Here is a 12,197-nt window from a genome sequence, read left to right on the forward strand (position 1 = left end):
TATATATATATATATATATATATATATATATATATAGATATATATATATATATATATATATATATATATATATATATATATATATATATATATATATATATATATATATATATATATATATATATATATATATATATATATATTATATATATATATATATATATATATATATATATATATATATATATAGATATATATATATATATATATATATATAGATATATAAATATATATATATATATATATATATATATATATATATATATATATATTCTGTAACGCTTGATCTTATTGATGATATGGGTATTCATGTCGAGCTCGTAAACAAATACCCAGCCGTAAAAATACTCACCTCCATTCACGAATAATGGACGGCTGGGTATTCGTATACGAGTTCGATGTGAAGACCCCTATTATTCCCTAAGTCTCTGAGGTGTACGATAATCATCATCATTTTGAATCGTTCTAATACAAAAATTATTAGAAGCGGTGACATGTAGGTTTTTTAACATGAAAATGTTCGCTGATGTTCAGGATTGACATTTGAGAAAAAATGATAGGTATCTCATTACCAAAACTTGAGATATTATTCACAAAACTACGTAAAACTTGCAAAACTATGACTTTCTGTGCTAAATTTGCCTTTAAATCAAAACTCAAAGCAATGACATATAATTCTTTTTTCACTAAAATGTTTTTTAATGTTCAGAAAGACATTTGAGAAAAAATAATTAGTATCTGATCACTAAAACTTGAGTTATTATACACAAAACTACGTAAAACATGCAAAATTATGACTTTTTATAAATAATTCATCATTAAATCAAAATTCAAAGCGATGACATGTGATTCTTTTTTCATTAAAATGTTCGTTGATGTTTAAGAAAGACATTTGAGAAAAAATAATAGGTATCTAAATACCAAAACTTAAGATATTATACACGAAACTGCGTAAAACATGCAAAATTATGACTTTCTGTGCTAATTTTGCCACTAAATCAAAATTCAAAGTGAAGACATATGGTTCTTTTTTCACAAAGATGTTTTTTAATGTTCAGGAAAGACATTTGAGAAAAAATAATTAGTATCTGATCACTAAAACTTGAGATATTATTCACAAAACTATGTAAAACATGCAATATTATGACTTTTCATACTTAATTCGTCTCCAAATCAAAATTCAAAGCGATGAAATGTGATTCTGCTTATCATTAAAATGTTCGTTGATGTTTAAGAAAGACATTTGAAAAAAATAACAGGTATCTGATTACTAAAACTCGAGATATTATTCACAAAACTACGTGAAACATGCAAAAGCATGACTTCTATGCTGAATTTGCCTCTAAATCAAAACTCGAAGCAGTGATCTGTGATTTTTATTATAATAAAATGTTCGTTGTGTTTAGGAAAGATATTTTAGGGAAAAATAATTGGTATCTGATTATTTGAAATCAGAATATATATAGTTTTGTAAGCTGTCAGTGGTCACGCACACGCCAATCGAAAGTTACTAAAATTGCCTTCTTTCCTAGCAAACTAAGAGCCTGAAGTACACCAAAGATTGTTATTTTTTCGTGTGTGGAAACGCAAACACTACTATCGTGACGACAAGTTACCATTGACTGCATTTAGTCCTCTACACACCTCCTCTCGCCTGGGACGGACCAATTGAAGCGTGAGAAAATCAGAGTGAACTGAGTCTTTACTTTTTTAGGCCCACGTGTTATTATTCGCACATGGGTAAATATTCTGATCCCGTTGCATCCACAAAAACCGCCAATAATATAATGTTTCGCTATAGACAGAGGAAGATGATTTCGGGGTGTGAAAGGAACGTAGTGTCATAAATAATCAGCATGTCAGAGAGATTCGAAATTAACCAAACCACTATTTGTTGATTATGAACGTCAATCTATAGTTACATATGCAATTAGTCCTGTAACATCATACAGTTTCATCAAAATTAGGTTATTAAGTGACGGCACAAGACAGTACCCGACTATGAAAAAGTCAAGTAAAACATGGGTAATTCAAAACAAAACCAAAATACTGTGTGCTCCAAAGTAATCCTTCAACTATACTCCGACGTTTAAATTGTACGGATAAAGTGATAATTCACTTGCCGATATATGAAAATATCACCAGTCATAATGACATTAAATCGTAAGATATTACGTCATTGCTTTATAAATACAGATACAGAATAAGATTACACTATTTGTCCTTTTTTTGAAACATGATGTCAAATTTGATCACCGGTTTTTATTTTAGATGTTTGAACGCCATGTAGTTTTCGTTTTTTTCTAAAATCAAACATAGTTGCTGTCCTTCAAATTCGCTGAATATATTTAACAGTAGGCAAACCCCTTCATTAACCATGCATTTGTTGATTTGTGCTAAAAGAAGAACAAAACAAATTCCGAAATCGGCGTAAAAACCGCGTAAATTCCGAAGTTCGCGTTAAAAATATACTCCATTTGCTAAAAGTTTTTTAACCATTTCTGCTAGAAAACAAAATCGAAAAGCAATAAACAGCAGTATTATTTCCACCTACGAATCGGACTCAATATCAAGGAAAAATGTAAAACGATTAGGCCAAATCAGCGAATATTCAGTATTTGGATTAAGTAAACTCATCGGACACTCTAAATAAGCAATTTGAAAATGAAAAACTAATAAAAACATACCGCGTGAAAAAAAACTTTTCTAAACAATCTGCGTAAAATCTGGAATTCGCGTATAAAAACGCGTAAATGCCAAAATCCGCCTAAAAATTTTTTTAGTGTGTTTCCCGTTGGCACCCTCATACAGATTTAAGGCTTGCACCACGCATTTCAGGTTTAACACCAGGAACAAGGTCTCTATGATGGAACGCGGGGGACAGAGTTTTCATGCGCGAAATTGATCATGTGTGAGGTTATATCGGAGTATCTCAGAGTGATTTTATCTACCCAATAATAATAAGGAGACGTCAGTATCATGTTATTCTTGGCTTTGACTGTCAAAAAGCACGGAGACAAACTTTTGCACGTGTGAATGTTTTCTGGAGCTCGGTATTTTCTCATGGACAACTATTTTGCGCATTCCGCGTCGAACACCCGGCAGCAACGGACGTGCAAAGTGGTCGTTCTATTACAATCCGGTCCGTGTGTACGAATAGCCAAACAAAAGAGTGTATAATTCAAGGCCATCAGTTGACAGTCGAGTCCGTGTCGCTGTGCTGAGTGATCTCACACCCGGCTCACTGCTGGTGGCTGTATTGGTGCTGCTGTACTGGTGCTGCTGGCTGCTTTGGGTGCAGCTTCGAACGATCGGACAACCACTGCTGGAAGGAAGAAGTAAAGAGGTACGTGTTCTTGTCGGCGCAAGTGCGCTAGTGCGCTACATTTAGCGCGATGGATATAGATCCCTCGCCTCCCGTGCCACCATTCCCGAACCCCCCTGACCCTGACCCTTCTGTTACCCCCTCCCCTGTTCATTCTCCAGTCCCCCCTCGCCCCAGGCTTTACCCGGACGGATCTCAACAGGGCAGCTATACTGTTTATTTTCGTCCAAAGGCAGGAGTGAATTCAAAGCGATTAAACATATTGCAAATTTCTAAAGACCTGACGAAGGGGTACAAGGCCGTGACCGAAATTTCCAAGGTCCGACCTAACAAGCTCCGTGTCGTGGTCAGTGATCTGGCACAGGCCAATGCTATCGCTTGCTCTGAGCTCTTCACACGCGAGTATCGCGTTTACATACCCGCACGAGACGTGGAGATCGACGGTGTCATAACCGATTCGAGTCTGTCTGTCGAGTGTATCCTAAAAAGCGCAACCGGTTGCTTCAAAAATACCGAAACACAGGCGAAGATTTTGGATTGTAAGCAATTGCGGTCCATGTCTCTCGTCGGCGGTAAAAAAGTTTACACTCCGTCAGACTCGTTTCGCGTTACGTTTGCCGGATCTGCACTCCCTAGCTACGTCTCGATCGACCGGGTTCGTCTGCCTGTGCGATTGTATGTACCCCGTGTTATGAATTGCATCAATTGCAAGCAGTTAGGCCACACAGCCGCCTACTGCTGCAATAGGGCACGATGTAGCAAGTGTGGGGAGACTCATGCGGAAGATTCTTGCAGTGTTAATGCTGAAAAATGTATTCACTGTGGGGAAAATCAGCATGAGCTCTCCACATGCCCGGTGTACATGCAGCGCAGAGATAAAATCAAGCGGTCACTTAAGGAGCGTTCAAAGCGTTCTTACGCTGAGATGCTGAAGAAGACCGTGACCACTTCTACCATAACATCGAACCCCTTTGATCTGTTGCCCTCCGATGAAACCGATTCTGATGATTCATCAGCGGGAACATCTTATGCCAATCCTGGGGAGTCTAGGAAGAGGAAAAATGTTTCTTCTCCTAAACTTCCCCGTAAAGGTCCTAAGATTTCCCAAAGTGTAATGAAAAGTACGAACAAACCAAACAGTGCTGCGGAAAAACCGAAGAAAAACTCCTCCTGGGCTTGCAAATTTAAAGTCCCAGAAGGAGTTCCCAGCACTGCCAGGAACATCTAAAACCCCAGTTGTTCCTTTTGCACATCCAGTTGATGAAACAAACTCTGGATTAGTGAAATTTACTGACATTGTGGACTGGATTTTTGAAAATTTCAATGTACCCGATCCAATTAAAATTTTTCTTACAGCATTCCTCCCAAGAGTTAGAACATTTTTGAAGCAGTTGACTGCCCAATGGCCCCTCCTTGCAGCGATTGTATCCTTCGATGCCTAATTCAACTGCGTATATGAAGGATTCTATCTCTGTCTTACAGTGGAATTGTAGAAGTATTTTACCAAAAATTGATTCGTTTAAAGTTTTGATAAATAAAAACAAATGCGATGCATTTTCCCTTTGTGAAACTTGGCTTACTTCAAATATTGATCTCAACTTCCATGATTTTAATATTATTCGCCTTGATCGAGACACCCCATATGGAGGAGTACTTTTAGGGATTAAAAAGTGCTATTCTTTCTATCGTATTAACCTCCCCTCGATTCCAGGCATCGAAGTTGTCGCATGTCAAATGACAATACAAGGTAAAGAGCTTTGTATTGCCTCAATATATATTCCTCCCAGAGCACAGGTTGGGCAACGGCTGCTCTTCGATTTAATAGAACTTCTTCCCTCGCCACGTTTGATTTTGGGAGACTTCAACTCTCATGGCGTGGCTTGGGGTTCCCCATACAATGATAACCGCTCCTCTTTAATCTATAACCTTTGCGATGACTTCGACATGACTATTTTAAACAACGGTGAAATGACACGTATCCCAAAACCTCCAGCGCGCCCAAGCGCTTTGGATCTATCCTTATGTTCGACGTCGCTACGGTTGGATTGCACATGGAAGGTAATCCTTGATCCTCACGGTAGCGACCATTTGCCTATTCTTATTTCAATTAATAACGGGTCGACTCGCATGCGACCAATTGACATTCCGTATGACCTCACACGGAATGTCGATTGGAAGTTATACGAGGAAATGATTTCAAAATCGGTCGAGTCGATTCAACATCATCCACCACTTGAAGAATACAACCTTCTCGCGGGCTTGATTCTCGACGCCGCGTTGCAAGCCCAAACGAAGAAATATCCCGGCGTAACGATCAAAGAACGGCTTCCCACTCCGTGGTGGGACCAAGAGTGCTCCGATGTCTACACGCAAAGATCCGACGCGTTTAAGGCCTTCCAGAAGGGAGGTATACCTGGCGACTATTTACGGTATTCGGAGCTTAATACCAAGCTTAAAAGTTTGGCTAAAGCAAAGAAACGCGGATATTGGCGTCGGTTCGTGAACGAGACGTCGAGGGAGACATCGATGAGCACTCTTTGGAACACAGCCCGAAGAATGCGGAATCGCGTAACGGTCAACGAAAGCGAGGAGTCTTCAAGTCGGTGGATATTTGATTTTGCCAGGAAAGTATGTCCGGACTCTGTTCCTGAGCAAAACATTGTTCGCGATGCGTCTCCGGGCCACGACGCGATAGAATCACCTTTTACGATGGCAGAATTTTCAGTTGCCCTCCTGTCCTGTAACAATAACGCGCCTGGGTTAGATAGAATCAAATTCAACTTGTTGAAGAATCTACCCGGCAATGCCAAGAGGCGCTTGTTGAACTTGTTCAATAAGTTCCTGGAGCAAAACATTGTACCGCAGGATTGGAGGCAAGTGAAGGTGATCGCCATCCAAAAACCAGGGAAACCAGCTTCTGATCACAACTCTTATAGGCCGATTGCAATGCTATCCTGTATCCGGAAATTGATGGAAAAAATGATACTCCGTCGTTTAGACCATTGGGTCGAATCAAATGGTCTACTATCAGATACTCAATTTGGCTTCCGCCGTGCCAAAGAGACGAATGATTGTCTTGCGTTGCTTTCAACAGATATTCAGCTGGCGTATGCTCGCAAAGAACAAATGGCGTCTGCGTTCTTGGACATTAAGGGGGCTTTTGATTCCGTTTCTATTGACATTCGTTCGGGTAAACTTCACCGACAAGGATTTTCTCCAATTTTGAACAATTTTTTGCACAATTTGTTGTCCGAAAAGCACATGCATTTTACGCACGGCGATTTGGCAACTTTTCGCATTAGCTACATGGGTCTTCCCCAGGGCTCATGTTTGAGCCCCCTTCTTTACAACTTTTATGTAAATGACATCGACGAATGTCTGGCAAATTCATGCACGATAAGACAACTTGCAGACGACAGTGTAATCTCTGTTACAGGAGCCAAAGCTGCCGATTTGCAAGGACCATTGCAAGATACCTTGGACAATTTGTCTGCTTGGGCTTTACAGCTAGGTATCGAATTCTCTCCGGAGAAGACTGAGATAGTAGTTTTTTCTAGGAAGCATGAACCTGCTCAGCTTCAAACACAATTGATGGGTAAAACGATTTCTCAGGTTTTGGTACACAAATATCTTGGTGTCTGGTTCGACTCTAAAAGCACCTGGGGTTGTCACGTGAGGTATCTGATGAAAAAATGTCAACAAAGAGTGAATTTTCTTCGTACAATAACCGGACAATGGTGGGGAGCCCACCCAGGAGACCTCATAAGGCTTTACCAAACAACGATACTGTCTGTTATTGAGTACGGGTGTTTCTGCTTCCGCTCCGCAGCAAACACACATTTGATCAAACTGGAGCGAATACAATATCGTTGTTTTCGTATCGCCTTGGGTTGCATGCAGTCGACCCATACGATGAGTTTGGAGATCTTAGCTGGAGTACTACCATTGAAAAACCGCTTCTGGAGCCTGTCTTCTCGTATTCTAATCAAATGTGAGGTCTTGAACCGTCCCGTGATTGAAAATTTTGAAAGGTTAATCGAACTTAATTCTTAAACCCGTTTTATGACATTGTAATTCAATCACATGTCCCAAAATATTAACCCTTCTTCGAATATTCCAAATCGTGTCGACTTATCCAATACTTCTGATTCTACTGTGTTTTTCGATACATCCATGATAGAAGAAACTCGTGGAATCCCGGATCATTTACGCGTGCAGCAGATCCCCAAAAATTTTTCCAATAAATATCGAAACATCAACTTCGACAATATGTACTACACTGACGGATCACTTCTTGATGGGTCCACTGGCTTCGGTATCTTCAATAACAATTTAACCGTCTCCCATAAGCTCGATAATCCTGCTTCTGTTTACGTCGCAGAATTAGCTGCAATTCAGTACACCCTATGGATTATCGAAAAAATGCCCACGGACTATTATTTCATCTTTACGGACAGTCTCAGTTCCATTGAGGCTCTCCGATCGATGAAAGATGTTAAGCACTCTCCGTATTTCCTGGGGAAAATACGGGAACATCTGAGTGCTTTATCCGAAAAATCTACTCAGATTACCTTAGCGTGGGTCCCTTCTCACTGCTCGATACCGGGTAATGAGAAAGCGGACTCTTTGGCTAAGGTGGGCGCAACAAACGGTGATATTTATGTAAGACCAATTGCCTTTAATGAATTTTTCGCATTTGTACGTCAGAATACGATCATCAGTTGGCAAAATTCTTGGACCAAGGGGGAACTGGGAAGGTGGTTACATTCCATAATCCCCAAGGTATCGACGAACCCGTGGTTCAAGGGGTTGGATGTAGGTCGGGATTTCATTTGCGTGATGTCTCGGCTTATGTCCAATCACTATAGATTTGACGCGCATCTCCGTCGTGTTGGGCTCGGGGAGAGTGGTATCTGTGCCTGTGGTGAAGGTTATCACGACATAGAGCACGTTGTTTGGTCATGCCCTGTACACCGTGACGCCAGGTCTAGATTAATAGCTTCCCTGCAGACCGAAGGTAGGCAGCCGGCTGTTCCTGTTCGTGATGTCTTGGCGAGCCGTGACCTATCCTACATGTCCCTTATATACGTTTTCCTGAAATCCATCCACGCCCCAGTTTAGTCCTATCCCCTTCCGCCTACATCCAACCAAACGACAAGAACACGTTAAAACCCCGGATCAGGAAACAGCAATCAGACCCGCACGATACTCTCAAGGCCCGATGGAAACAACCCAATATGCCAGTCCGTAATATCTTGGCCCAGCAGCGGAACAAATTTAATATGCTGCTTACCTATGGCAATGAAAACCATCAAACAGCAAACCTGTGCTTTTAATGCAAAATATTCTAGCTTTAAGTTAGATTTAGTTTCAGCTCGTAGTCGGCAGCGAGGATAAAAAATTTGCTTTAAGTTATTAAGATACTTTAGAAAGTAAGCTACCAGATATAATTGGCGCCGTTAAACATTGAATTGTATTTGTGCCGTGTCAAATAAACTATAGATGAAGAAAAAAAAAAGTATACGATGTAACAATGATTTCCGCTAGTGTCAACATCCTACTGCCTACAGTACCGACACTGATTTATCCAATATTATCATTTCAACAGCGTGATATTTACTCGCATGAAAAAATAAATCTATTGATTTATAACAATGAATGCAATACGAGTGATATCATTTACCTTCGTTACAGATCTTGAGCTTACTGCATTTCGTCTATGCTATTTGTAATCAAGATTATGCTTTCATAAATCAAAAGCTGTTGTTATAAACGTTAGTCAATTTGATGATATTTGAGATTTGATAAATTAATAGTTTTAGCGATATAAGTAGATTAGCGTTGTTTTTTTTTTATTTGCATTACATTGACTGAGCCGGTAACATTGTGATGGCAAACATGTGTTTTTCAATTCGGCTATTAGCTTATGTGCAAGTTGTTTGGAAGCACTTTTCTCTTCCGTTTAAGCCTTCAATTAATTTTCGTTACTGAGCCCAGGGTGAATATTATTATAATTTGATGAGTATGAAAAATTTTTATCATATCAAAGAATATTCATTAATGGAGATTAAATCAAATAAAATATATCTTATTATGTCTCGCTTTTTCAATCAGAATTAACACATGAGTAGCTGGATTGATGATAAATCGCAACTCTGAATGTATGTACTGGTCGGACTCAATTACCCGGAGCATTGAATAATATTTCACTCCGTTTACCGTTTATTTGTAGAACCGTTTATTTATTTTGATTTTTTTTTTCTATTTTCGCTTGTCAAGAACAGCTAGATTGCTAATAAAAATAAGTGTAAATGTGCCGACATAAATATTTAGAAATGGTCTAATGGTCGATGTCGATGTTTATCATATAAACCACTTTCAGTTTATTTAAGTTCATTTATCTCGGAGATGTCTGAACGGATTTACGGATACGCAACATATTTTGTTTTAAAGGTATAGCTGCATTCATATTCTAATAAACTTTATCGTAATCGGTCACCAGATTCCGAAACAAGTTCCAGAATAATTATGAAGAAAACATGAAGCCGCTAAAACACCTTGATACCCTTTTTATATGTCACTTATTGGTAATTATATAAGCGTTGCGGCTAGATAAGCTGTGGATCAGAGAAAGCGACTAAGATTTATTCAGAAGCAACCCATCCATGCGACGGCTACGGTGACCGTCAAAATAGTGGAAATTCAATAATAATAAGTTGAACCAAAATCAATCTTGCTCCTCCCCTTATTGCATCATTGAATTGACTACGCAGCATATAACGCAAAATACTGAATCAAAGTTGGTATTTCTAGGTAGCATAGTTAACAAAATCCGAAATCGGAGAAAAATAACAACTCGAGATAATCAAGCCATTCTCTCCGCATAATCGAACCCCGGATAATCGGGCCTCCGGATGATTGTGCCTCCAGATAATCGAGTCCGATCTGTATTGCAATATGCGTATGTACATTGGGTTTAAAATTTCTTATAAGGTTTTTCGAAAAATCCGTGGGTGGCAAAATAACTAACGAATTTGTTATGTCCCTCAAATGTATTTAAATAACTTTATTTCTTCGAAAATACAGGACATATTTGCATTTGTTTTACGAAAACCATCCTTTTGTTCAACATAAGCAGCATATTCAACTAGTAAATGAAATAAAAAGTAATAAAAGTAATAAATAGCGCTCCTTATTATTTTGTTTTTATTTGCGATTGTTGTACATTCGAACATTTTAATTTTAGTACTAAAAATAGTTGAAAATCGATATGAACTTGATATGTAGAAGGTCCATTCAATAATTTAATAACTAACAGGTGAAAATTAAAGCACCTAGACCGAGTGCGTGTGGGTTATGGAGCAGAGCTACAATCAAGCTTTGCTCGAGATGCTGTGCGGGCTTTACCAAGTTCCAATAGGAATTTTGTAATAATTTTTGAAATATGAACTCGTGTTGTGAATTGATAATTGAATTCCTGAAACGACGGAAAGTATCAAAATAGTGTCTTGATCATTCTCTACTGTATTCTTTGGCTGAAGGCTCAAAAATATAAAACAATTTAATCTCATATTAGAGGAAATATTTACCGAAACGTATGGTTTCTTTAGAACTGTGTAATGCGCTTCGGTTCTTAACCGTATATCAAGATTTCTATATTCAAAGAGCAACACCTCGTAGAACACCTTACTTGTATTCTTGCTTCATTTTTCCAAAAGAAGTAAGTTAGTCTTCTGGTTTGAGCGTGTGGACAGTACACGTGTGAAAAAATATCAAATGTGAGAACGAAACAAACAAAGCCAAGTAATTTCAACTGTGGCAATAAAAAATTTTCACCGCATGTTCTTTCAAAACTATAAAAAGAAATAAAATTTTGCTGCTTTATTTCAATGAATTTCATTAAATTTCATTTCGTTAAATTCAAGACATTTAATTTTAAAAACAACACAAATATATAGTCACCCATTCACCCGCAAACGTCGTCAGCGCTCACTGTGCGCTAGCTCAACGTGTTATATACATAGCAAGGAGAATCAGAGTACAAGGAGGCGGAGATGCCACAAAGCAAAAAAGCAAGCAAAATGGATCGGGGCCACACCGCGCGCTCCATGTAACTTTATAAAAACACCAACGAAGAGATATCACCTGTTTGGTGCTATTCTCTTATTTTTCACGAGCCGAGTCGGCGACCGAAGCAGCTAGCTTGAGTGCGTGTTACCTAGCAAGCAAGAGCTCAATTTCCGTTCCGCTCCTAGTGCGGTGCGTGCTTTACCAAGTCTGGTTATTGTGATCCATCATGTGGTTACATCAGTATAACCGTTTGAAATCTTTCATTCCGACGTTACATCTTGGTTTTAGTTTTCGCGGAATGTATCTCGATATAGTGCGGTAAGACGTAGTCCTATGTCAAAATTGCGATGGCGGTGAGTACAGGGGATTTGTGTGACTGTCAAACTGCTTACATTTTCCATCTACCACTCATTGTACCGCTAAACTAAATAAAAATTAAAATAGCTTACAACTTTCAACCATTGCAAAAATGTTTAACTTTTGTTAAGTATTTGACACATTCTCTGCCAAGGTACAGTAACTGTTCGCTAATTGAGCGACGTGCACTTCCCAGTTATTGAAATCAGCTCGCTAACTGGTATATCATCTCAACGCCAAGGGGGAATTCGATGGATAACGCTGCTTCGCGACAATTTCATAAAAGGCTTTCGTTCCCAAGGTGATCACCAAATAGGTAAGCCACAACTACAAACTTATCTCTCAAATAAAGCTTTTAAACTTTAGTTTCATATAGCGGGTACATTTATCAGCTATATTATTGATTTGTATTTTAAATATGCTCGATTAGAAAAACATTATTTTT

The sequence above is a fragment of the Wyeomyia smithii genome, chromosome 2 (assembly GCF_029784165.1).
Source record: "Wyeomyia smithii strain HCP4-BCI-WySm-NY-G18 chromosome 2, ASM2978416v1, whole genome shotgun sequence".
Taxonomy (NCBI): Eukaryota; Metazoa; Arthropoda; class Insecta; order Diptera; family Culicidae; genus Wyeomyia; species Wyeomyia smithii.